We start from the raw sequence: 26,665 nt of genomic DNA on the forward strand, positions 1-26,665 counted from the left end.
ATGAACTCACAATGTCATAACACATCTTTCTATGAAAGTGGTTTTGTCACTGTGTGTTCAGAAACCACTCTTTTAGAAAGTGGCTGAGTTTTGTGCTTTAAGCATTTCTGTGTGTCTCTGCTGAATATGGATTGACTGTATGGATCTAAGAGGTGAGAGGAGCTGGGGGAGGTCTTGACCCAGGGAGGGGTTGAGATAGCACCAGGCTGATCTGCATCTGGAGAGTAGGCGAGGAGAAGCCCCGGGAGGTAAAGAAGCCTGGGTTGCTGCTATAAAACAATCAACCCGTCTCCTGCTGAGTGATTAGGGATCCAGATCCCCAATATCAAAGGGAGAAAGGTAACACTGGGAGGGAGACACCCAGAACTGATTTAGGCAGGGGTCAGGGACCCCTGAGCACAATGAACTTCAAAGACATCTAGGGGTATAACTATGAGGGCTATGAACCCTGAACGTTGGAATAGAAATGGATTGATAATGAAAAGGCTTGGACCCATTTTGTGGTCACGAGGAACCTCTGCTAAGTTAGAAGCAACTGAAGAGATTGCTAGGAAGGACCAACACTTGTTTCGTGATCTGGGGCTGGTCTACAGTTTTCTCTTTTAATCAAGGAGGAGGCTGTTGGGACTGTGCTTTGTGCGCTGGGACCCCCTGCTTGAAGAAGACTGTGATTTGTGCTTTGCCTTGTTACCCCAAGGGCCTGAGGTGAGCTGGCTCCCTGTTTGGAAACACAGGAACACAAAACTTTCTGGAGAAGTTTCAAGCAACGCGGTGGGCGTGTGTTGTGGCAGCTTGAGACCCTTGGAAGGTGTGCTATGTGATCTTGGACACATGGAGGAGAAGGGAAACTTGGACGGGCTGGGTGCGTGTTGTGGTGTACAGGAGGCATTGGTGAAGAGCGCCTGGTCTACGTGTGCATTGAAGGTGAAGTTAGTCTTGGACACGCTGTGTGCGTGTTGTGATTCACCGCAGGCATTGGTGAAGAGTGTCTGGTCAGCGTGTGCATCGGCGGTGAAGTGAGACTCAGACGTGCAGCGCGCGTGTCTTGATGCACCGCAGGTGTTGGTGAAGAGTGCCTGGTCTGCGTGGGGATCGGAGGTGAAGGGAGTTTCAGATGCACAGGGAGTTTCGGATGCACAGGGTGTGTGTCGTGGTGCACAGGAGGTGTTGGTGAGGAGCACCTGGTCAACGTGTGCATTGGAAGTGGAGTGAGCCTCGGACATGCAGGGTGCATGTCTGAGTGCACCGGAGGTACTGGTGAAGAGCGTCTGGTCAGCGAGTGCACCAGAGGAGAAGTGAGTCTCGGACACAGTGAGCGTGTCGTGGTGCGGCTGAAGGCATTGGTGAAGAGCGCCAGGATATCGGGGCACCAGAGTTGGAGTAAGTCTCAGTGAAGCAGTGTCCCTGCTTTGGTGCAACCTGGGACTGTGGAGGTGATCGGCTGATCATCTTGTGCACCGCAAGAAAGTGAGTCTCTGCAGTGCGGTGTGCGTGTCTTGGTGCCAACTGAGACCGCAGGAAGGAGTGCCTTGTGAACGTGCACTCGGAGTCGACGTGAAGTCCCATCAGTGTTGTGTGTGTGGCTTTGTGCCAGAGGAGACCCAAAGTGTGCTGTGGTGAACGTGCACCCGGAGTAACGTAATCTCAGAGGCATGGGGTACGGGTGCCCCGCAATCTCCTTCAACCTTCCTAACATCCGCGGCCCGGACCGACATCCCCAGAGGAGATGAGCTGCCAGGCAGAGCTGCTGAGGCCCATTGAGAAAGTTCTGCACGGAAGGCCCAGTTTACTGAAGGAGGAGAGGAGAGTGGGGTCACGCCCCTCAGGTAACGTGGATCACTACCTGGGTGGGGTGCGGGCTCAGAGGGACACTCTCTCGGACTCTCAGTCCTTCCTGCTACACAAGCCTTTGCTTCGGCACAGATTAGGACCTGTACCAACCAAAGGAGTGGCAGTACTGGGGCAGAGTGAAAAGCTGTACTAAATGTCATCATTGATACGTGTGGAGGGCAACTGTTATCAAAGAGGCTGATTGTTGTAATATACATTGCTAATATTGCTGCTAATGAACTGCCGGACTGTCTTATGATGCCTGACATTATTTCTGCATAACAAAGTAGACAATTGTAGCGCTACGCAGTGCATTATTTCTCCATTGCAAAGGACAGGGTTGTAGCGGCCCGCATTGCATTATTTCTTCATTGCAAAGTACATGATTGTATTGGTGCTCATTGCATTATTTCTTCATTGCAAAGTACATGATTGTAACTACACATTGCAGTATTCCTTAATTGCAAAGTACATGATTGTAGCGGTGCGCATTGCATTATTTCTCCTTTGCCCAACACAGGATTGTATTGTTACACACTGCATTATTGTTTGGCCATTGCAACGGATGTGATTATAGCATTGCGACCTGCAGAGCATTTTGAAAGTGGTGGTTGGGATTTGAACCTAACAGCCAGCCGGAATGAGTATTACCCTTTATTATATAATGGCTTTTGTATTGTGTGGTCTGATCGTATATCTTTTTATATAAAGTTTATACTCGTTTTATCAAACTTGTGTGGAGTTCATTTGTGGTGTCACCATTGGGTTGCTGTGGGTGTGGTTGAACAAACTGTACACCTTGGAGATAGGTCTGGCTGCTCGTGCCAAGCTACTAAGGGGGTGAGCAGGGCTATCTCAAACGGTGTCCTTACTTGGCCTAAAGTTGAGTAAGGATTCCCGAGTCCCGCATTTGGTTACAGTAGTGCGGGACTGGGACTCCGGCTTCCAACAGAAAATGACTGTACACTTCGCTTTTCACATGATTCTACTTGAAGAGCCTTTACATACTCAGCACCTGGATCCCCTCTTGTGAGGAGTTGGCTCACCGTATTCCATTATATTACATTAAACTGTTGGCTGCCTAGCACCTAGACAAGCACACTTGCCTCAAGCTGCAAGGGGCCTGCATTGTCACTGATATATCTGCAAAGTTTCCAATGTCCCTACATGGTGTGCTGCTCCAGTCCCGGGTTGTTGCTTGGTATTGTGGGACTTGTAGTCCTGGTCAATCTTGTTACACATTACACAAGTCATAGGATTCAAAGGTCAGCCCGTACTGGGACAGGATATCAAGCATGGACCTGAGAAACTTGGCAAGGATGTACTGGGCTGAATGAATTATCACTGCAAAAGTAAATTGCATTTATATGATGTATTAAGTTACAAGTGAAACATTCCTACCCTTTCCTTTGCACACAGTGCCGCACTACAAAGTGTGCTGCTGTGCGGCATGACAGTTTTTAATATATGATCCCTTGTTTTGACTTACACTGTAGTTATTCCTGGTCCTTAGACACAGCAGTGTCCTGTCCTTCCACTCCTGCCACTAACTCTGTTGGGGTGAATAATGCCACCTGCTCCTCCAATAGGTCCAACTACTCCAGGACATTGGGTCCTTTTCCGGTTCACATTGCTTCCCTCAAGTTCTTGCCCAGTTTTTCTTTGGTCCAGCGCTTATAATCTTGCCAGCGCTTCTTGAACTTCCGGCACTGTCCTTTTTGTTTGCCCTATACTGTTGATCTTATCAACTATGGACTGCCAAATGGCTTCCTTCTTCCCTAATGGCAATTTGGAGGTAACAAAGAGAAGCTGCTAATTCTTTGTCACCTCAGACATTAATACATTTGGTTCTCCTCCTCACTGAAATTGCTCTTCCTCTTCCCCTGGCCTGCTGTCCAGTCATCTTAGCTTGGGTTGTGGTTGTTGACCTTAATGAAGGTTCCTTCAGACACTTGGCCCCTAAACACTGGAATGAACTTCCACTTGATCTTTGAATGGAACCTTCAGAAACTAGATTCCGTGCCAAACTCAAAACTCATCTGTTTCCAGTCACCCAATTTCTCCCCCCTCCCTCTGACCCCCGCTTCACTCTCCCCCACTTTCTGTCTCTTGAGATGTAGTAGCATTCTTGCGCGGGGACACACTATTTTTGGTGCAGCCAGGCGCTTTAAAAATGGCTTTATTATTATTATTATTAATGCTTTTGCTTTAAGCTTGACTGCCTCACCTTTCAGGCCAGGATGGGCACCGCTCCTGAGTTTATATGCTCAGCCATCAAGCCCTACCGGCCGGGTAGAGAACTCCGTTCCACCCATATGGCACTCCTGATCACTCCCTGTTTCAAAAAGAAGAAAGCTGGAGGAGCAAAATTTGCGGTCCTTGCCCCAGCTTTCTGGAACTCTCTCCCTGTGCGACTCCGCACTTCACCTTCTTACATCGAGTTCCGTAAGAACCTCAAAACCTTTCTTTTTTCCCAAGCTTTCGCTGCCTAGCCCCCTCTTGCTGCTGTTGCCGGTCGTAATCTGAAAAGCGCCAAGAAACCGCTCGGTAAAAGTGCGCTCAATAAATGTTTTTAAATTCAAATTCTTATTGTTGGTGCTCCTTCCTACAATTGGAAAACTTTTTAGCTTTGTAATGTGTCACTTTTTGATGGTTCCCGCAATGCAACACACTCCCGTGTGAGGCAATACTGATTTGTGGCATGTGAAGGTGCTTTAAAACATGCAAATTAGCTTTGCGTCATTTCGGTAGCAGTTGCGTTATGAAACATTGTGGCGTTATTCCCACATACAACAAAAAAACCCTTATGCCCCCGCCTTTTTATAAAACTCTGTGGGCAACCACTTCACAGAAAACGACTACATCCAACAATAACCTATCCTCCATAACAGTGATGGACCTTCACTCTATGTCCCCAGAGCCAAATCGAAAAAGGACCAAATAAACCCTATGGCCATTAATTTTGGTTATAAATATATGAATCTGTTGCAGCCAACATAAATATACTATTGCCAAAGCAACCGGTCCTACAAACATTCGATATTCAATCGACCGGACTAACCCATATATTAGATTGAATTAATAATCATTTTTAAATTCCCCCTTTTTATTCATTGGTATCAATATTCACATCCGGAGTGAAGAATTTAATTTTCCACTATTCTTCCACATTAACCCAATAAAAATACAGTCATGTGGAATTAAAGAAATGCGGAAAGTATTTTTTCCATTTCCAGCACCACAAGGTAAAAATGAACCCGGAACCACACCTCCCTGTAGTTCCGAGTGATTAGAGGCAGAGCCAGCACATACGGCCGAGACCGAGCAGAAGGCACACAGGTAACGCGAGGAACCTCCCGCAATGGAGCATGAGATCGAAAACCGCAAGTAAGACATGCGCCCTGTAACTAACTGTTTTGAATATCCCCCTAGCAACCTCTCTCGATCAACCTCAATCCTCGATGAAGTAATTCTTCATAAATAACAAGGTATGCACGAAACGGGGAAGCGCATATAGCGCATTGGGCACCAGCGACGTCATGCACAACGCACCCCGCAATAATGACTCACGAACATTTTTGCCCAGAAAATAGCATGTTATCGTTAAGTAAACAACACGAACGATAAGTTAAGTGATAAAACGGAAAAAAGCATGTTTACAATTTATTGCTGATATTACAAATACACGAATGATATGTGAAAGTAAGCATGGTATAACTGGAGTATGAATGCGACCACGAAACGGCCACAAACAATAGTTCTCACTATAGAACACGCACAGAGAGAGTACAATGTTAAAACTATGGGCACCATATTATAATACCAGCCCCTCCTGCCTACCGAAGTATGACAAAGGAAGAGTTGACGCCTGAAATGAGTACGAAGTAAAGTATTGCCAATCTCTAGTTCCTTAACAATTGAAAGGTACTATTGTACATAATATATGTGTTTTTCCGCACCCCATCTCCCTATTTGTTGTCGTTGTGTGTGTGTGTTTAATTTTCCAGGTACAATGAAACCTTGAATCGCGAAGAATCAGGTCAATTTACCTTTTTTCTTCTCACAACGTTTGTTTTCTCACCACTTAATCACCCCTATTGGTCCTGACGAAAGCCTAAGATCCTCTGACTACCAAAGGCTGAAACATGTTGACCTCTTTTTAGCTTTGTAAGGCACTTGAACCCCTAATAAATTCAAAAAGCGCACCGAACCTTTTTACTCAGTCCGAATCCAGACTTATTAAAATTGCTCCTGTCTGGCTGTCCGGATTTTTAACAACTATACCACTACCACAACCCCTTCCCCACTATCCACGATCACTACTGCCTTAAACCAAAGGCAAAACCTCCTGGTGGAGGGTGCACAATACAAAAAAATAACTCAATGATTACGCACGCACGTGTAAAAAAAGCGGGTACCCAGTATATACCGCTGAAATAGAACCATCTGAAATACACGTGTATGAGAGTTATATTTGTTGGGAGATACCAGTTCCTCGACTTGTGAAACCCAAGGTTTAAGCAGGACAAGTGATCCTTTCCCCTTCCTGATTATAATAGTTATTCCCACAGATGCATCTGCAGTTTTGATGCCACTTTGGACCTTACAACATGGTGCACCGTACCATAAATATAGCACATTCAAATCGCAAAAAGCGTCACAATGCAGCCCAAGTTTTTCTGATGCAACCCTGCCACACCGCAATGTTGAGTCAGTTCTCATAAGAATGCCTCTAAATATAGTCAGCAGCCTCAAGTTATTAGACAGAATCGTATCTGCGTTACAATTTCTTCTTAACATAGAAGACTGTGTGCACCTGGTACTAACCTAAGTACATGTGCTTATTTTGCTTATTTTAATGGGCTATATGTTCATTTTACACCACAGTATGAAGGTTGCAGGTAGTATGATCTTTACCACCTTCAGATCATGTTATTTTAAGTGAATAAACACACTTTGGACAAGTGCTGCATAGTGTGCTTTGTAGATAATTTTAATACACTGTGGTGTATTTCTCATGAGTGTTTCGCTGTAAGTGTGGTACAGAGCAAACTCTCTCCATAGAGTAAACACTGCTAACATTAACCACTTTTGTAGTATTATCCAATTCATTTCTCAATGTAGGTTCAATGATTTTCAGGGCTTTGATTCAGGGAAAGAGTGTCCGTAATAGGGCATTAGTTATGTAACAGAGTTTGAGTATCTTGAGGAACTTGGTTTCCCTGAACAGCTGTATACAGATTGAAAACCGTGTGCAGGATAGGTTACCCTTTCATCTGTGGTTCATAGTCAATATGAACTCATCTACAAATGAAGTGTATGGTATAGGGTCAATGTTACAAGTAATTCAAGCTTGCTTTACCTATGATGGTTGTACATATGATAGCAGTACAGACTCTTCATATTATTTTCTGAGATTTTTTGCACTTTCATGGCTTGAATGATTTACCTATTTAAAGACCAATGTATACAAAATAAGCTTGGAAGATGTCATCAGTGATATCATCAAGGATGTTATTTGAGATGTCATCACTGATGTCATAAATGAAGTCATAGAACATGTCATGACCGCTGTCATATTTGAGGTCATAAGCAGTGCATGGTGGGGACACAAGTTCAAGTTAGCTCTAATAACTATAACAGATGATCTTCTGTGGTTTTTTTAGTTCAAAATGTTAATGTCACTGACAAATTCACCTAATTAAAGCTTTACTTTAACCTTTGGTTTTGCAGTCAATTTTAGTTTTTACTTGGAATGTAAAATAATATTTGATTACTGTATCTAAATGCAACCCCAGGGGCGTGTACGGAGGGGGTTTGGCTGCAGGGCGAGGTCTGTAGCCATGCCCTGCAGGCTGCAGCCAACTCCCCACATAAAGCCAGCCTGGTAACAGCAGCCAATCCAACATAGTGCAAGGCCTTCGGTCGTGCATGGAGGGGTTTGGCCATAGCACCTGGCCCTGGGGACGCCATCACCCAGGGCCTGTTTTTCTAATTAAAGGGGAGGGGGTCACACAGTCCCCCTCTCCAAGCCGTGTTAGGCCCTGGGGACCCCGTCTCCAGGGCCATTCTATATATAGAGCCATTATCAGCCCCAGGGACACCATCCCCTGGGACCACTTATTTAAATAAAAAGCAGGGGACCACATGGCCACCCACTGAGCCTTGTTAGGCCCTGGGGGACTGTCCCCCAGGGCCACTCTTTTAAACAAAGAGTAGGAGAATACAGGGTCCTCCTCGCTGGACCGCTTTTGACCTTGGAGACCCCATTCTTGGGGCTCAAGGTAATTTTAAGGGGGAGGAAGACAAGGAGCCCGCTCCCACGGCTGATTTTGGCCCCAAGGATCCCATCACCCAGCGTCATTTTAAGGGGGAGGGGGCACACGGCCGTCCTCCCAGGGCCAATTTTGGCCTGGGGACCCCATCCTCCAATGCAATTTTCAGGGGGCCCAACTTCATTTTTAGAAGGAGGGGGGCATACAGTCACTCTCCCTGGGCTGATTTTGGACCTGGGGACCCCATTCTCCGGGGCCCTGCATAGTTACAGGTGGGTGCCATGGTGCCCTCCTAGGGCACCCAGCATACTCTCACTAGAGACCACAGGTAGAGCCCAAGGCTCCCACATCCCCAGCAGGCTCCTCGCACACAGCGGGGTTGGAATTGCTCCTGCCTGCAGAGAGCAGCTCCTTATGCTGCTCCCTACGGCTGGGAGCAATATTTTGACATGTTTCCCTGCTCACTTCAGTGCGTTCAGGGAAAAAGAGCAACTGTCCGGTCCCAGCAGGTGGAAGCATTTTCAAAGCTACTGCCCGCAAAGAACAGACTTGATGTTTGTGTTTGCTCCCTTTTAGATTGTTATGAAAAAATTCTATCGCTAAGCGAGAGCAAACACAGGTTTCCCTGACCACACCGCTGTAAGCAGGGAAACTGATATGTCCTGGTGCTGGGGTCTCTGGGGCCATTAATGACTTAGGGATGGGGGGTCCACTCAACCCCCTCCCGTAATGTAATCAATTCCAGGGGTGACTCTCACCCGCTCCAATGTTATGTAGAGGCTCTACATAACATTGGAGCCTTATCCCCGTCCTGTTTCTGCGTAGGGTGATCTTCACTTACACAATTTGTCACATGTGGGGCGGAGTTATTATGATTTTTTCAGCCTCTATTGAGGTTTGTGGCGATTCTCTTATATTGAGTTGATGCTATGAACTTTTTCATACCAGCATCGCAGGGGTCACATTATAGATTGGTCTACATCTGTTGTTGCTCACTCATGCTCTCAAATAGACTGAGCTGCTGGTGACCTTTATTTACTGTCTTCATGCTACCAACTTTATTCGTATCTATGTCAGAGAGGACACATTACACAGTGTCCCAGGTATGCTGATGCTTATGTATGTTCTCGAACAGATTTTACTTACACTTTAATTATTATGCTGATCATGTTTTCATAGGTGTGCGCTCAATTATGGTATGCTTTGCACTTTTAAGCTCCAGACCTTTTTATAAATCTACATGACAAGTTCAGTGGAATATAATGTACCATACTTGACATTAGGGGTTCCATGACTTATGTTCTCTAATTGGCAGTATTATAACACTACATGTTTCCTAGGTACTCTTTTCAGTGTCTATCAAGATACAGGCGCGATGACTCAAACCAGTTTTGCGGGATTTGACTCTTTTATTTCTTAACAGTGCCATTGATCGTACCTTGATGATATACAGGCTCTTATATCTTAATGTTCATTTATAGGGCCTTTCTGCTCCAGTCCACCATAAACTTCCGTACGATTTGGTTCCCAATCCGCCTATCCTCTAGCGACTTGAACTATTTATGATACTTCTGACCGCCTTACTGGTGGGTTTTTATCAATTTAATTCTTTAATAGCTGCATGCCGCATATGCCTCACTTATATAGAATTGTTACTTACGGTCACGGATGATCTGACATTGTGCAGGTGCCTGATGGGTATCTAGTTTCCAGGTTGCTTTGTGATATTACTTCCATGTTTTCCATTATGCTCAATGTAATATCCTAGGAGTTACATGTAACCTCTGTGGATACCTTGCAAATTTATAGGTGGACGGCGACTATTCATTATTCTTGTATACACCATCTCTCTTATGAGCACTTTTAATATTTCTCTCTTGTTGGTAGCTTCTTTATCACATCCAATCTTTCTTCTTCACACTTATTCTCAGTGTTCCTTCCCCTTCCTCTCTCTCTTTTTTAACTTGACATTTGATCATGTATCATGAGCATTGAGCCTTCTTTATCAAATTTGTTGGCACTATCTGTTAGATTTATGTTTATATTGTCTGTGTCTACAGCCTTGAGAAAGTCTGAGTACCAACATTGTACAGACGAAACATGTGTTGGCTGCATATCACATTTGAATATGAACAACGAATAAATAAAACTACACGCACAAAAATCCTGATTTGGTCATCTTGTCCTGATATAATTTGAAATTTGTCTATGTCATTGATTATATCTCGTACTTTTATAACACAGGTTCATTTTTGGATTATATAATCTTGAGACTGTCAAGACTTTATACGTTTGCAATTGGGTTGTGCTTCGCTGACCTTCTTATTTTGATAGTTGTTATACAGTAGTACAGTGAAATTCTATGTAAAGAAGATGTTTATAATGTGTGGATGTTTATTTCCAGAACATCATTGAAGATTGTGGAGTACTACAAATTGTTGAATATATGTAGAATGTAGTGGTGACCCACTTAGAGATTCTGTTTCACATATACCGGGCCCTAGGTTTTGGAATCAGTGAACGCCACTTGGATGTTCACACAAGTTTCAGCTTCTGCAATAAAAAGTAAACTCTCATCAAACCTGATTTCATCCACAGCTGGCAGGGTGAACATTTACCATAATTATCCCATGGTGTTATCTTTGTTAGTCTTTGACATACCACACTTAAATATCCCAAAAAGTTATTCTTCTTAGTTACCGAAAGAAGAAATTGACCAATTCACTTGACCAGTAGGCACAAGTCAAAACCCAGAAACTATAAAAAAAGCAACAAGAAACAACTTGGCAAGTTCAACACTGAACTCAAGTAATAAAATGCAGAATGACTGCATCGAGACTGGTGTATAGTCCTGTGGCAACAAATAAGCTTGAAGGGTGAAAAATAAGGGGATACTGATCATTGTACCAGAGAACTTTTAGGTCTACAAATAAGCCTAAGTGTCAGATTTAGAGTTCAGCAGATGGCTAACTCCATCACAAATGTGATGGATATCCCATCTGTATTACAAGTGTCATTAAATATCATGAACTTGTAATACAGTGGATGGGATATCTGTCATGTTTGTGACAGAGTAACCCATCCACACTAAATCTAAATCAGGCCTATAGTAGGTTAACACTAGCTCCCATCAAATAGCTCACTAATAACATTATGCAATACTTCAGCATCAACATAAACATACCTAGTTTTGGAACGAAAAGTCCCTCACTTGCTGACGGACACGCATCCCTGCCCTAAGTGCCCAGCTGTAATGATTTCTGGATCTCTAATGCTGATTTTTGATGCCTTGGGTGAAAAATGATCATGTGTGTGCACCAGGACATAGGCATGTTTAATGGATTGTAGTCTTTTTGGACGGGGAGCCCAAAGTGCTACCCTCATAGTGATGAAAGTCTACTAGTTTTACCAGGAGTTCAGCAGCACAAGTGTGGTGGTTGCACCATACCATATAATGATCAGTTCGGGTTAACAGGTTATTTTTACCTGCGTTATTGGAGTGAGGCCTACAAGCACACTTTTTCAACACTGCTGTGTGCTTAACTCTCCACTAGCCTCCATCAGGTTGGTTTGTAGTGCCGGACTGTATGTGTGTGGTACACGGGTGCTGGGTGTATGTGTAGCTGTGTGAGTGGCACAATACAGGGATAATGCAGTGCTGTGCGGTGTGTGCATATTTTATGCATGTGTTGGGGTGTATGTGTGAGGAGATGGCTACTGCACTGAGCTGGTGTTGCCTATGTGCAGGGAAGTGTTGGCAACCCCCATATGCTGAAGGAGGGCTTCTGTGAAGTGATCCGTGAACGTGACTGCACCAGCCTGGTGATCACATGCGTCAGGTTGTAAGATGGAAACCCTGTATGCCAGATGGTGCCACCGTGAAGAGTGCTGCTGTGGCAATCGGGCTGTAGCCCAACTACTGAGGTGGAATGGTGACCCACTTTGCCAGGGGGGGCACTGGGAAAAGGCAAGGAAATTAGTCTGGGTGAGAATGTTGGAAGAGGAATGGAGGCCTCTTTGGTGTCCTGAGTGGACCCAGGCCTCGACTGAGTGCCAGCATGAAGAGCGTCACTCCCCCCTACCTGTGGTAAGGATCCCAAGAAAATGACCAGCATCACAGTAGCATTGAGAAACTCCTGGTTATGACCGTTGCAGGACTCGTTCAACATTTCCTAGTAAAGTTGGACGCAATAGGCAGCTGATAATGAATTTGATTATTTCATGAGTACACATTCAAATCTTTCTGGAAAGCCCCTAACTATTTGGCCAAATTCTTTAGGAATTGAGACGCAAAATGAACCTTTGGGCCACATTGTTTTCAGAATTCCATTGTGAGAGCAACCCCCTCACTCCGTGTAATTTTGGACAGTGTTCACAATAGACCACCACATTACATCACTCTATGTAGCATAAATCAACACTGCAGCCATTTTATTTTCTATACTGTAAAGATGGCTGCCACTTTTAAACATCAACATAAAATCAGTCCTGTTGCATGGAGCAGAGACTTGGAGGAAAACCGTGACAACAACCAACAAAGTCCAAATATTCACCAACACCTGTCTGAGGAAAATCCTCCAAATTCACTGGCCAAACACCATCAGCAACAACATCTTTCCAACTTGCTGCCCTTGAAATAATCATGTAAAGATCCTGGGATTGGATAGGTTGCATCCTTCCCTAGCCTGCAATAAACACCACTAGGCAAGCACTCACCTTGAACCCTCAAGGGAAAAGGAAAAGAGGAAGGCCACAAATCATCTGGCACTGTGGTCTTGAGGCTGACTACAAGGAGATGGATTACACCTGGAGTCGGATAGGAAGAAAACCCTACTGCAGAGATGGATGGAGAGATCGAGTTGACGGCTTATGCTTCAGTAGGTATAAGTAAGTAAAGATGGTTGCAGCAGTGTGTCACACCATAGTGCGTCATGCAATGTATTTGCCATCGTGAAAGTATATACTTTCAAAATGGGCAGTTGATGCTATCTGCTTTGCCTATGCAAGTGCAATTATAAAAGTATTGGCAAAGGCAATAGCAGAAACCAAGACCAGCTGGCTTAGCCCTTTCTTTTTCACATATGTGCCCCAGCCCAGACAATATCCAACAAAAGACCTCCCTAACTGCCATCATTCAACTTGGTTAAGAAACTGTTCTCTGAAGATAAAGCATTGTACTTAGTCTCCAAAAATTGGCAGCAGATCGCCACATGTACAAATATCTGATGCTGGAAAAAAGTCTAGCACCTCCATTTTTCACTCTAAGAAGAATTTCCAAAATTTCTAGAAAGACCGATCTTCCACACAACCTGCTTGGGCATTTAATTGATAAAGACGTCAAATGCACACCAGTCCTTCACAATGTAGTCTCTTTTTTTGTGTGTAATTGCACCTCCAGAAACGGCAGCAGCGGCTGGCACGGGTAAGCGCGGTGGGTGGGGTGGTGGGATGGTGGGATGGTGGGGCAGAGGCTGGGTGGGAGCTGGAGAAATTTGACAGACAACGGAATAGGTATAATTAAATAAATAAATAAACAACACCTATTCCGGCATCTTTCGGCCTCCCCGCCAGTGGCGTCACTAGGGCTGGTGTCACCCGGTGCGGGTAACTCATGGTGTCACCCCCTCACAACTTACCCGATGGACCATCTCACCCTCTGCCTGCACCATCTCCCCTCTGCCTGCACCATCTCCCCTCCGCCTGCACCATCTCCCCTCCGCCTGCTCCATCTCATCCCCTGCCTGCACCATCTCTCCCTTAGCCTGCACCATCTCACCCTCTGCCTGCACCATCTCCCCTCTGCCTGCACCATCTCCCCTCCGCCTGCACCATCTCCCCTCCGCCTGCACCATCTCATCCCCTGCCTGCACCATCTCTCCCTTAGCCTGCACCATCTCACCCTCTGCCTGCACCATCTCCCCTCTGCCTGCACCATATCCCCTCTGCCTGCACCATCTCTCCCTCTGCCATCTCCCCTCCACCTTCTCTCCCCTTGCCTGCACCATCTCTCCCTTTGTCCGCACCATCTCCCCTCCACCTGCACCGTCTCTCCCTCTGCCTGCACCATCTCTCCCTCTGCCTGCACCATCTCTCCCTCTGCCCCCACCATCTCTCCCCTGCCTGCACCATCTCCCCTCTGCCTCTCCCAACCTCTGCCTGCACCATCTCACCCTCTGCCTGAACCATCTCCCTCTCTGTCTCCACCATCTCACCCTCTGCCTGCACCATCTCACCCACTGCCTGCACCATCTCACCCTCTGCCTGCACCATCTCCCTGCACCATCTCACCCTCTGCCTGCACCATCTCACCCTCTGCCTGCAGCATCTCCCCTCTGCCTGCACCATCTCACCCTCTGCCTGCACCATCTCACCCTCTGCCTGCAGCATCTCCCCTCTGCCTGCACCATCTCAACCTCTGCCTGCACCATCTCAACCTCTGCCTGTACCATCTCACCCTCTGCCTGCACCATCTCACCCTCTGCCTGAACCATCGCACCCTCTGCCTGCACCATCTCTCCCCTCCGCATGCACCATCTCTACCCTCCGCCTGCACCATCTCTACCCTCCGCCTGTACCATCCCTCCCCCTCCGCCTGCACCATCCCTCGCCCTCCGCCTGCACCCCCCTCCCCCGCCTGCACCCCCCTTCCCCCGCCTGCATCCCCCCTCCCCCGGGTGCTGCACTTTTAACCCTTTCCTCAGCGCCTTCTCCACCCCCCCCCCATGGTTTCACCCTCACAGTTCTTGCTCTTCACAAAGTGACTGAAATAACTCATGAAATGTGCTTTGCATTTGTGTATGCGACACTGAGAGGATACGTTTAAATAGACACAGAAGACACACTCGCCCTCACCTTCGAGCAGAGCTGTGTTACACAGCGTAACCAGATGGTGTCACCCCATGTGAGGGTGTCAGCCGGTGCGATCCGCACCCCCCACACCCCCCTAGTGACGCCACTGACTGTTTATACAGTTGTGCACACACTTCATTGTACTTACAGGCTTCTTAATGGCTAATCCTCCCTCCTTGATAATAGCCCTGCTATGACAATGGGGCACATGGACGTCATTTTGGAGTCGCAGCTGCAACCCCTGGCTTGCCCCTTGCTACTCCGCCCCTGCTTTTGCTACCCCTGGCCTCAGGGGTGGCAAAATCAGTGCCTGGAACACAGGGGCAGCTCTTTCTAATGGAAGCTGGTTGGAGCGCCACTTGCCTGGTATCTTTCAATTTTGAGTTATATTATCCACTATTAGTGTAATGAAAAATAGAGTACATTAGTTGGAATATGACCCTATCTGGACACTAAGGTAAGTAAAAAAAATGCTCTTAAATGTATGTTTTATGTAAGCTTGCGGGTGAGAGTGTTTTTATGTGCGCAAGAGTGTGTGAATGTGTTAGCATTTGTAAAGTGGTATTTTTGTGAATTGACGTCCATGATGGGACACCCTGAAAGCCAAGGCCCTTGCTGCTTGTCAACTCTGACCTCTAAAAACAAACCCCCCAGTTCTAACATCAGTTGGCTGGTGCTCTGCTCTCTGTTTCTATGTTAGTCTGGTTCTAACTGTCTATTGTTTTATTTTACCTTTTCTTGTTTCTCGTTTGTTTCTGTAACGTGTAAATATGTAATATTCTCCTCATCTAGCATACTTGGTCCTATTGTGAAGCGCTCTAACACCTTTAGGTGAAGTCTGCGCTACATAAAAATGCATTAAATAAATAAATAAAATAACCTGTTGCCAATGTCTGGATACTCATCTCCAGAGACAAAAGGGGTTTCACCCGCTGACAGCCTTTAGGTCCTGATTTTTTCTGCCATTATGGTGTTGGTCTGATGCCAGGGCCTCTGTTTTAATGAAAGTGGAATTCTTGTCTTTTGCCAAGGCATTTGCACTTTAGAGTCAATTCTCAAAAGAAGGTATGAGCACAGGAAGTAGTACCAAAGGAGTACTGTTAAACACATCTCCCCGCCAGCCCCGCCGCACCGGCCACCGCACTTACCTGTGCTAGCCACTGCTGAAAAAAGGCCTGGGAGTGTACCTTAACGATCCCGCTCTGGTACATCACTTTACCCGATGATATGGGTGTAATTTCACCGTCATCCTCTATACAGCTGCCCAGTGTGCAGCATATACTACTCATTATGTGCTGAGCATCCTCTTCAGAGCAACAATGCACACTATGCGTATCCTTACTCGTGTAGAAAGCGCCCTGTGGGTTGCCTAATTATGTTTTCTAGTGCCAATGTTCACTATATGGTATGGGATTATTAGCAAAGCCTTTCATAGTATATTTGATAACATCTTAAACAATTAAAGGTTGCCGTACATTAACAAAAAATGGAATATGCAAGTGTATTTTACTCGTGTTTTCATTTCTAAGCGTTAAATAAGTCTACATGATATGTAGTAAAATGTATTAATGCTTGTGCATAATTAGTTCGAGGCAGATGGTGATGGAGAGAGACAGAAGGGTGGACCCTAAAACTTAAAGTCTAACTCTCAACAGTGCGGCTAAGATCCTTCAGCGTGTGGCAGTAAAATCCACGGAGGAGCGCTGATAGAATGTATTGATCGTCTAGATAATCGCCATTATTTCATAAGTATTAGGTTTTACACGTTAATTTCATTTAACGCTTTTGCTAGCAGTAAAGCCATAACTGTTTAAAGAGCATTGTCCCTATTATCTTGGGAAAGCACGCGAATGGCTTTGACGGCGGATCAATGCATTTTTATGGTCACCGCTGCCATAGAGCATGGCAGGCAATTAAATATCATCAGAGGGGAGGTTGCTTAAGGTTCACGCATCCCATAAGTCTTCACTATCTTACCCTTGCAGACACTTGCCCTGCAGGATATAGGATTTTTACGACGCCTCTATCCGTCCCCCTCCATAAAGGACCAACCAGTGTAAATGAATGATGCGCTCATTTCTGCAGTGGGAATGAGCAGCGCTAATGTGACTTTGGGTGGCAGATTTACTTCCGGAATGCTGATGATGGTCCCTATCTTGCGAAGTTCTGTCTGTGCTAATTTGAAGCCTGCGAGAAAACATTCAACGTACCTTTCCGATTTAACTTTGAAGCCAATCCTGCCTGTAAACGGACCTGCATATTAAAATGCCAGCAGAAATCTACGATGTTTGTCACTTCGGCGAGTTTTTGTCGTTTTTTCCTTGTTTTCTCTTCTCCTGCACGTTTTTCTCGCTGGGTCACTTTTAAATGCCCAAAAGGTGAGGTGCAGAACTTTACAAGACTTCGGAATAAACCCTTTGGGCCTCATTTATGAGAATCCTTGCGCCTCATGGAGCGTCACTTTTTGTGATGTTTCGTGGAGCAGAAGCCTGCGTTATACTTATCAGGCAGCTCTAAGCCACTTTTTTTTGGCTTAATGCTGCCTGATAAATATGTCTCTTTAACCCAGTGTTCTGTGTTAAAGGGGCATGAAATGGGTGTTGCTGGGGCGTTCCCATCAACATCAATGGCCTTTTGAACCTGCCCCAGATTTATGAGAAATCGTAAATCTGGGGCAGGACCAAAAACTTATGGCTCTCCAGGGGAGGCGTAAGGGAGGCACAACGAGGAGAAATATCTTTATTTCTACTCATTTTTCCTTTTCCTATGTGTGCTAGAGAAAAAGCCTCTTGTGATTAGTTTTATACAGAAAGGTTTCCCTTCCTGTACAAAAATATTCATCCCCACAATGCACCCTTGCACCATGGTACGAAGGTGCCTGTGTTGGGGCACGGCAGCCCATTGTGCACAGGCGCAGGGGAATATGACAGAAATGTGCTGTATCTTGTAGATACGGGGCATTCCTGCCCTTTTCTTTTGCCATAGGGAAGCGCAGTTGGAAGGCCTGCTTCACTGCCCTACGGCAAAACCTCTTAAATGAGGCCCATTGTGTGGTGAATGTAAATACACTGCTTCAATGCATTTGGGCAGCAGGAGTGCTGTGAGTCCATGACCTAAAGCAGCGATGCAGGAGGATGAGGCGTGACAGCCAGGTTCGAGTCGCTGCGTCGGCATAGCGACATCCTGTGATTCTGGGCAAATCACTTAGGGGCAGATTTACAAGAAAGTGCCTGGTACCGAAAAACTTTGGCTGCACCAAAAAGCACAAAAATGCAAAACATATTTACAATAATATGTCACATTCCTGTGCTATCCCTTGCGCTGGTGCACAAACAGCTGCCATGTGCCGGCGCAGGCACCCTTGCACCATGGTGCAAGGATGCCTGCGTCATGGGGAGATTGTTTTTGTGCAGGAAGGGGCACCTTCCTACACACAAAAACAATCACTACAGGCTATCACACTCTCACTGACACTCTCACAGACTCTCACTCTCTCACACTCACTGACACTACCATTCTCAATGACACTCCTACTCTCACTCACACTGACTCTCTCACCCACACTAACTCACTCTTACTGACTCTCTCACTCACACAGACTCTCTCACTGACAGACTCTCCCACTCTCAGTATCTCACTGACTGAATCTACCACTCACTCACTCACTCTCTCTCACTGACAGACTCACTGATAGACTCTCACTGACGGACTGACTCACTCACTCTCACTGACAGACTCTCACTGACTCACTCTCACTGACAGACTCTCCCACTCTCACTCACTGACTGACTCTCCCACTCTCTCTCCATCACTCACTGACTCACTTACTCTCACTCACTGACTGACTGACTCACTCTCAATCACTGACTGACTCATTCACTGACAGACTCACTCACTCTAACTGACTGACTCACTCACTCTCACTGACTGACTGACTCACTCTCACTGACAGACTCTCACTGACTCTCCCCCTCTCTCACTGACTGACTCTCCCACTCCCTCACTGACGGACTCTCCCACTGACTGACTCACTCTCTCACTCTCACTGACACTCACTGAAAGACTCTCCCACTCACTCTCTTACTGACTGACTCTCCCACTTGCTCTCACTCACTGACTGACTCTTTCACTCACTGACAACTCACTCAGTCTCACTGACTGACTCACTCACTTACTCACTCTAACTCACTCTCACTGACTCACTCTCACTGATACTCTCTCACTGACTGAGTATCTCAATCTCACTGACTGACTCGCTCTCACTGACAGACTCTCACTCACTGACTCACTCTCACTGACAAACTCTCTCACTGACTGACTCTCCCACTCTCCCTCTGACTGACTGACGCTCCTACTCACTCTGACTGACTGACTCACTCACTCAGTCTCACTGACTGACTCACTCACTCTCTCTCACTGACAGACTCGCTCTCACTGACAGACTCTCACTCACTGACTCACTCTCACTGACAAACTCTCTCACTGACTGACTCTCCCACTCTCCCTCTGACTGACTGACGCTCCTACTCACTCTGACTGACTGACTCACTCACTCAGTCTCACTGACTGACTCACTCACTCTCTCTCACTGACAGACTCTCACTGACTCATTCACACTGACTCACTCTTACTGACGCACTCTCACTGACTCACGCTCACTGACACTCTCTCACTGACTGAGTTACTCACTCTCACTGACTGACTCACTCACTATCACTGACAAACTCTCTCACTGACTGACTCTCCCACTCTCTCACTGACTGACTGACTCACTCACTCTCACTGACAGACTCTCACTGACTGACAGACTCTCCATGACAGACTCTCCCACTCTCTCTCACTCTCTGTCACTGACTGACAGACTCACTCTCACTGGCAGACTCTCCCACTCTCTTACTGACTGACTCTCTCCCTCTCACTGACTGACTCTCTCCCACTCTCTCTCACTGACTGACATACTCACTCTCACTGGCAGACTCTCACTAACAGACTCTCCCACTCTCCTTATGACTGACTCTCTCCCTCTCACTGACTGACTCTCTCTCACTGACTGACTCACTCTCACTGACTGACAGACTTTCTCACTGACTGACAGAACCTCTCTTACTCACTGACTGACTCACCCTCACTGACTCACTTTCACTGACAGACTCTCACTGACTCTCCCTCTCTCTCTCACTGACTGAATGACCCACTCTTTCTCACTGACTGACTTACTCACTCTCACTGACATACTATCACTGACAGACTATCCCATTCTCTCTGACTCTTTGACTGACTCTCCCACTCACTCACTCTCACTTACTGACTGACTCTCCCACTCACTCTCACTGACTGACTGACTGACTTGACTCACTAACTGACTGACTGGATCACTCAGTCTCACTGACTGACAGACTTACTCTCATTGAAAGACTCTCCCACTCTCTCTCTCTCTCTGGCTGACTCTCTCTCTCTCTCTCACTGACTGACTCACTCTTACTGACAGACTCACTGACTCACTCTCTCTCTCACCGAATGAGTCACTCACTCACTCTCACTGACTGACTCACTCACTCTCACTGACTAACAGACTCACACTCACTGAATGACAGACTTACTCTCTCACTCTCACTGACAGACTCACTCTCTCACTGACAGATTCTCTCAGTAACAGACTCACTCACTGACTGACAGACTCTCTCAGTAACAGACTCACTCACCGACTGACAGACTCGCTCTCACTGACTGACAGACTCTCACTGACAGACTCTCCCACTCTCTCTCACTGACTGACTGACAGACTCGCGCTCACTGACTGACTGGCTCACTCTCTCTCAATGATTGACTCACTCACTCTCACTGAATGACAGACTCACTCACTCTCACTGACTGATAGACTCACTCTCAATGAATGACAGACTCACTCACTCTCACTGACTGACAGACTCACACTCACTGACTGACAGACTCACTCTCTCACTCTCACTGACAGACTCACTCTCACTGACAGACTGACTCTCACTCTCTCACTGACAGACTATCTCACTGACAGACTCTCACTGACAGACTCTCCCACTCTCTTAATGACTGACTCTATCCCTCTCACTGACTGACTCTCTCTAACTGACTGACTCACACTCACTGACTGACATACTTTCTCACTGACTGACAGAACCTCTCTTACTCACTAACTGACTCACTCTCATTGACTCACTTTCACTGAGAGACTCTAAATGACTCTCCCTCTCTCTCTCACTGCCTGAATGACCCACTCACTCTCACTGACAGACTATCACTAACAGACTATCCCATTCCCTCTGACTCTTTGACTGACTCTCCCACTCACTCACTCTCACTTACTGACTGACTCTCCCACTCACTCTCACTCACTGACTGACTTGACTCACTCACTGACTGGCTGGCTCACTGACTGACAGACTTACTCTCATTGACAGACTCTCACTCACAGACTCTCCCACTCTCTCTCTCTCTCTCTCTCTCTCTCTCTCTCTCTCTCTCTCTCTCTCTCACTGGCTGACTCTCTCTCTCTCTCACACTGACTGACTCACTCTTACTGACTGACTCACTGACTGACTCTCTCTTTCACTGAATGAGTCACTCACTCACTCTCACTGACTCACTCACTCACTCTCACTGACAAACTCTCACTGACAGACTCTCACTGACAGACCTTCATTGACGGAAAGACCCTCATTGACTGACAGACTCTCACTGACTGAAAGATTCTCACTGACTAACAGACTCTCACTGACAGACTCTCACTGATAGACTCTCACTGACGCTCACTCACTGACAGACTCACTCTCTGAATGACAGACTCTCCCACTCTCTCTAACTGACAGACAGACTGACTCACTCTCACTGACAGACTCTCGTTGACAGACGCTCACAGACTCTCACTGAAAGAATCTCACAGACTCTCAATGACAGATTCACTGGCAGACTCTCACTGACAGACTCTCCCACTCCTCTCACTGACTGACTGACTCATTCTCATTGACAGACTCTCACTGACAGCCTCTCTAACGCTCTCACTGACTGAATGACTCATTCTCACTGACAGACTCTCACTGACTCATTCTCAATGACAGACTCTCACTGACAGATTCTCTCACTCACTTCACTGACTCACTCCCACTGACAGACTCTCACTGACAGACTATCTCACTGACTGACCCACTCTCTCTGACAGACTCTCACTGACTCACTCTCTCTGACTCATTCTAACTGATTCACTCCACTGACTCACTCTCACTGACTCACTGTCACTGATTCACTCTCCCACTCTCTCTCTCACTGACTGACTCGCTCTCACTGACAGGCACACTGACTGACTCTCACTGACAGACTCTCCCACTCTCTCTCACTGACTGACGGATTCACTCTCACTGACAGACTCTCTCACTCACTTCACTGACTCACTCTCACTGACAGACTCTCAATGACACTCTCTCACTCTCTCAATGACTGACTCTCACAGGCAGACTCTCTCACTGACTGACTCACTCTCACTGACAGACTCTCACTGATGGACTCTCACTGACGGACTCTCACTGATAGACTCTCAATGACTCATTCTTACTGCCTCATTCTCACGGACTCACTCTCACTGACTCACTCTACCACTTTCTCTCACTGACAACTGACTCTCTGACTCTCTTGCACTGACTGACTTACTCTCATGGACAGACTCACTGACTCACTCTCACTGACTTACTCTCACTGACTGACTCTCACTGACAGAATCTCACTGACAGACTCTCACTGACAGACTCTCACTGACAGACTCAAACTTACAGACTCTCACTGACAGACTCTCCCTTACAGACTCTCTGTCTCGCTGACTGACTGACTCACTCTCTTTCACTGACTGACTGACTCTTCCACTCACTCTCACTGACTGACTGACTCACTCTTACTGACTGACTCTCTCTCTCTCTATCACTGACTGACTGACTGACTCACTCTCAATGAGAGACTCTCACTGACAGACTCTCACTGAGAGACTATCACTGACCGAATCTCACTGAAAGACTCACTCTTTCTCACTGACTGACTCTTCCACTCTCACTGACTGACAGTCTCACTCAGTCTCACAGACAGACCTTCACTGACAGACTCACTGACAGACTCTCACTGACAGACTGACTCTCCCACTCTCTCTCAATGACTTACTCACTCTCACTAACTGACTGTCCCACTCTCTCTCACTGACTATATATCTCTCTCACTGACTGACTCACTCTCTCTCACTGACTGACTTACTCACTCTCTCTCAATGACTTACTAACTCACTCTTTCTCACTGATTGACTGACTCACTCACTCTCACTGACTGACTGACTCACTCACTCTCACTGACTGATTCTCCCACTCTCTCTCACCAACTGACTGACTCACTCACCAACTCTCACTGACAGACTCTCTCACTCTCTCACTTACTGACTATATCTCTCTCACTGACTGACTCACTCTCACTGACTGACTGACTCACTCTCTCTCACTGACTGACTGACACTCTCTTCTACTGACTGACTGACTCTCTCACTCTCACTGATTGAGTGACTGGCTCACTCTCACTGACTGACTCTCCCACTCTCTCTCACTGACTGACTGACTCATTCTCATTGACAGACTCTCACTGACAGCCTCTCTAACGCTCTCACTGACTGAATGACTCATTCTCACTGACAGACTCTCACTGACTCATTCTCAATGACAGACTCTCACTGACAGATTCTCTCACTCACTTCACTGACTCACTCACACTGACAGACTCTCACTGACAGACTATCTCACTGAATGACCCACTCTCTCTGACAGACTCTCACTGACAGACTCTCACTGACTTACTCTCTCTGACTCATTCTAACTGACTCACTCCACTGACTCACTCTCACTGACTCACTCTCACTGATTCACTATCCCAATCTCTCTCTCTCTCACTGACAGACACACTGACTCTCTCACTGACAGACTCTCCCACTCTCTCTCACTGACTGACGGATTCACTCTCACTGACAGACTCTCTCACTCACTTCACTGACTCACTCTCACTGACAGACTCTCAATGACACTCTCTCACTCTCTCAATGACTGACTCTCACAGGCAGACTCTCTCACTGACTGACTCACTCTCACTGACAGACTCTCACTGATGGACTCTCACTGACGGACTCCTACTGATAGACTCTCAATGACTCATTCTTACTGCCTCATTCTCACGGACTCACTCTCACTGACTCACTCTACCACTTTCTCTCACTGACAACTGACTCTCTGACTCTCTTGCACTGACTGACTCACTCTCATGGACAGACTCACTGACTCACTCTCACTGACTTACTCTCACTGACTGACTCTCACTGACAGACTCTCACTGACAGACTCTCACTGACAGACTCTCACTTACAGACTCTCACTGACAGACTCTCACTTACAGACTCTCTGTCTCGCTGACTGACTGACTCACTCTCTCTCACTGACTGACTGACTCTTCCACTCACTCTCACTGACTGACTGACTCACTCTTACTGACTGACTCTCTCTCTCTCTCTATCACTGACTGACTGACTGACTCACTCTCAATGAGAGACTCTCACTGACAGACTCTCACTGAGAGACTATCACTGACCGAATCTCACTGAAAGACTCACTCTTTCTCACTGACTGACTCTTCCACTCTCACTGACTGACAGTCTCACTCAGTCTCACAGACAGACCTTCACTGGCAGACTCACTGACAGACTCTCACTGACAGACTGACTCTCCCACTCTCTCTCAATGACTTACTCACTCTCACTAACTGACTATCCCACTCTCTCTCACTGACTATATATCTCTCTCACTGACTGACTCTTCCACTCTCACTGACTGACAGTCTCACTCAGTCTCACAGACAGACCTTCACTGACAGACTCACTGACAGACTCTCACTGACAGACTGACTCTCCCACTCTCTCTCAATGACTTACTCACTCTCACTAACTGACTGTCCCACTCTCTCTCACTGACTATATATCTCTCTCACTGACTGACTCACTCTCTCTCACTGACTGACTTACTCACTCTCTCTCAATGACTTACTAACTCACTCTTTCTCACTGATTGACTGACTCACTCACTCTCACTGACTGACTCACTCACTCACTCTCACTGACTGATTCTCCCACTCTCTCTCACCAACTGACTAACTCACTCTCACTGACCAACTCTCACTGACAGACTCTCTCACTCTATCACTTACTGACTATATCTCTCTCACTGACTGACTCACTCTCACTGACTGACTGACTCACTCTCTCTCACTGACTGACTGACACTCTCTTCTACTGACTGACTGAGTCTCTCACTCTCACTGATTGAGTGACTGGCTCACTCTCACTGACTGACTCTCCCACTCTCTCTCACTGACTGACTGACTCATTCTCATTGACAGACTCTCACTGACAGCCTCTCTAACGCTCTCACTGACTGAATGACTCATTCTCACTGACAGACTCTCACTGACTCATTCTCAATGACAGACTCTCACTGACAGATTCTCTCACTCACTTCACTGACTCACTCACACTGACAGACTCTCACTGACAGACTATCTCACTGACTGACCCACTCTCTCTGACAGACTCTCACTGACAGACTCTCACTGACTTACTCTCTCTGACTCATTCTAACTGACTCACTCCACTGACTCACTCTCACTGACTCACTCTCACTGATTCACTCTCCCAATCTCTCTCTCTCTCACTGACAGACACACTGACTGACTCTCACTGACAGACTCTCCCACTCTCTCTCACTGACTGACGGATTCACTCTCACTGACAGACTCTCTCACTCACTTCACTGACTCACTCTCACTGACAGACTCTCAATGACACTCTCTCACTCTCTCAATGACTGACTCTCACAGGCAGACTCTCTCACTGACTGACTCACTCTCACTGACAGACTCTCACTGATGGACTCTCACTGACGGACTCCCACTGATAGACTCTCAATGACTCATTCTTACTGCCTCATTCTCACGGACTCACTCTCACTGACTCACTCTACCACTTTCTCTCACTGACAACTGACTCTCTGACTCTCTTGCACTGACTGACTCACTCTCATGGACAGACTCACTGACTCACTCTCACTGACTTACTCTCACTGACTGACTCTCACTGACAGACTCTCACTGACAGACTCTCACTGACAGACTCTCACTTACAGACTCTCACTGACAGACTCTCACTTACAGACTCTCTGTCTCGCTGACTGACTGACTCACTCTCTCTCACTGACTGACTGACTCTTCCACTCACTCTCACTGACTGACTGACTCACTCTTACTGACTGACTCTCTCTCTCTCTCTCTCTCTCTATCACTGACTGACTGACTGACTCACTCTCAATGAGAGACTCTCACTGACAGACTCTCACTGAGAGACTATCACTGACCGAATCTCACTGAAAGACTCACTCTTTCTCACTGACTGACTCTTCCACTCTCACTGACTGACAGTCTCACTCAGTCTCACAGACAGACCTTCACTGGCAGACTCACTGACAGACTCTCACTGACAGACTGACTCTCCCACTCTCTCTAAATGACTTACTCACTCTCACTAACTGACTATCCCACTCTCTCTCACTGACTATATATCTCTCTCACTGACTGACTCACTCTCTCTCACTGACTGACTTACTCACTCTCTCTCA

The sequence above is a fragment of the Lissotriton helveticus genome, chromosome 5_1, assembly GCF_964261635.1.
Source record: "Lissotriton helveticus chromosome 5_1, aLisHel1.1, whole genome shotgun sequence".
NCBI classification, from domain to species: domain Eukaryota; kingdom Metazoa; phylum Chordata; class Amphibia; order Caudata; family Salamandridae; genus Lissotriton; species Lissotriton helveticus.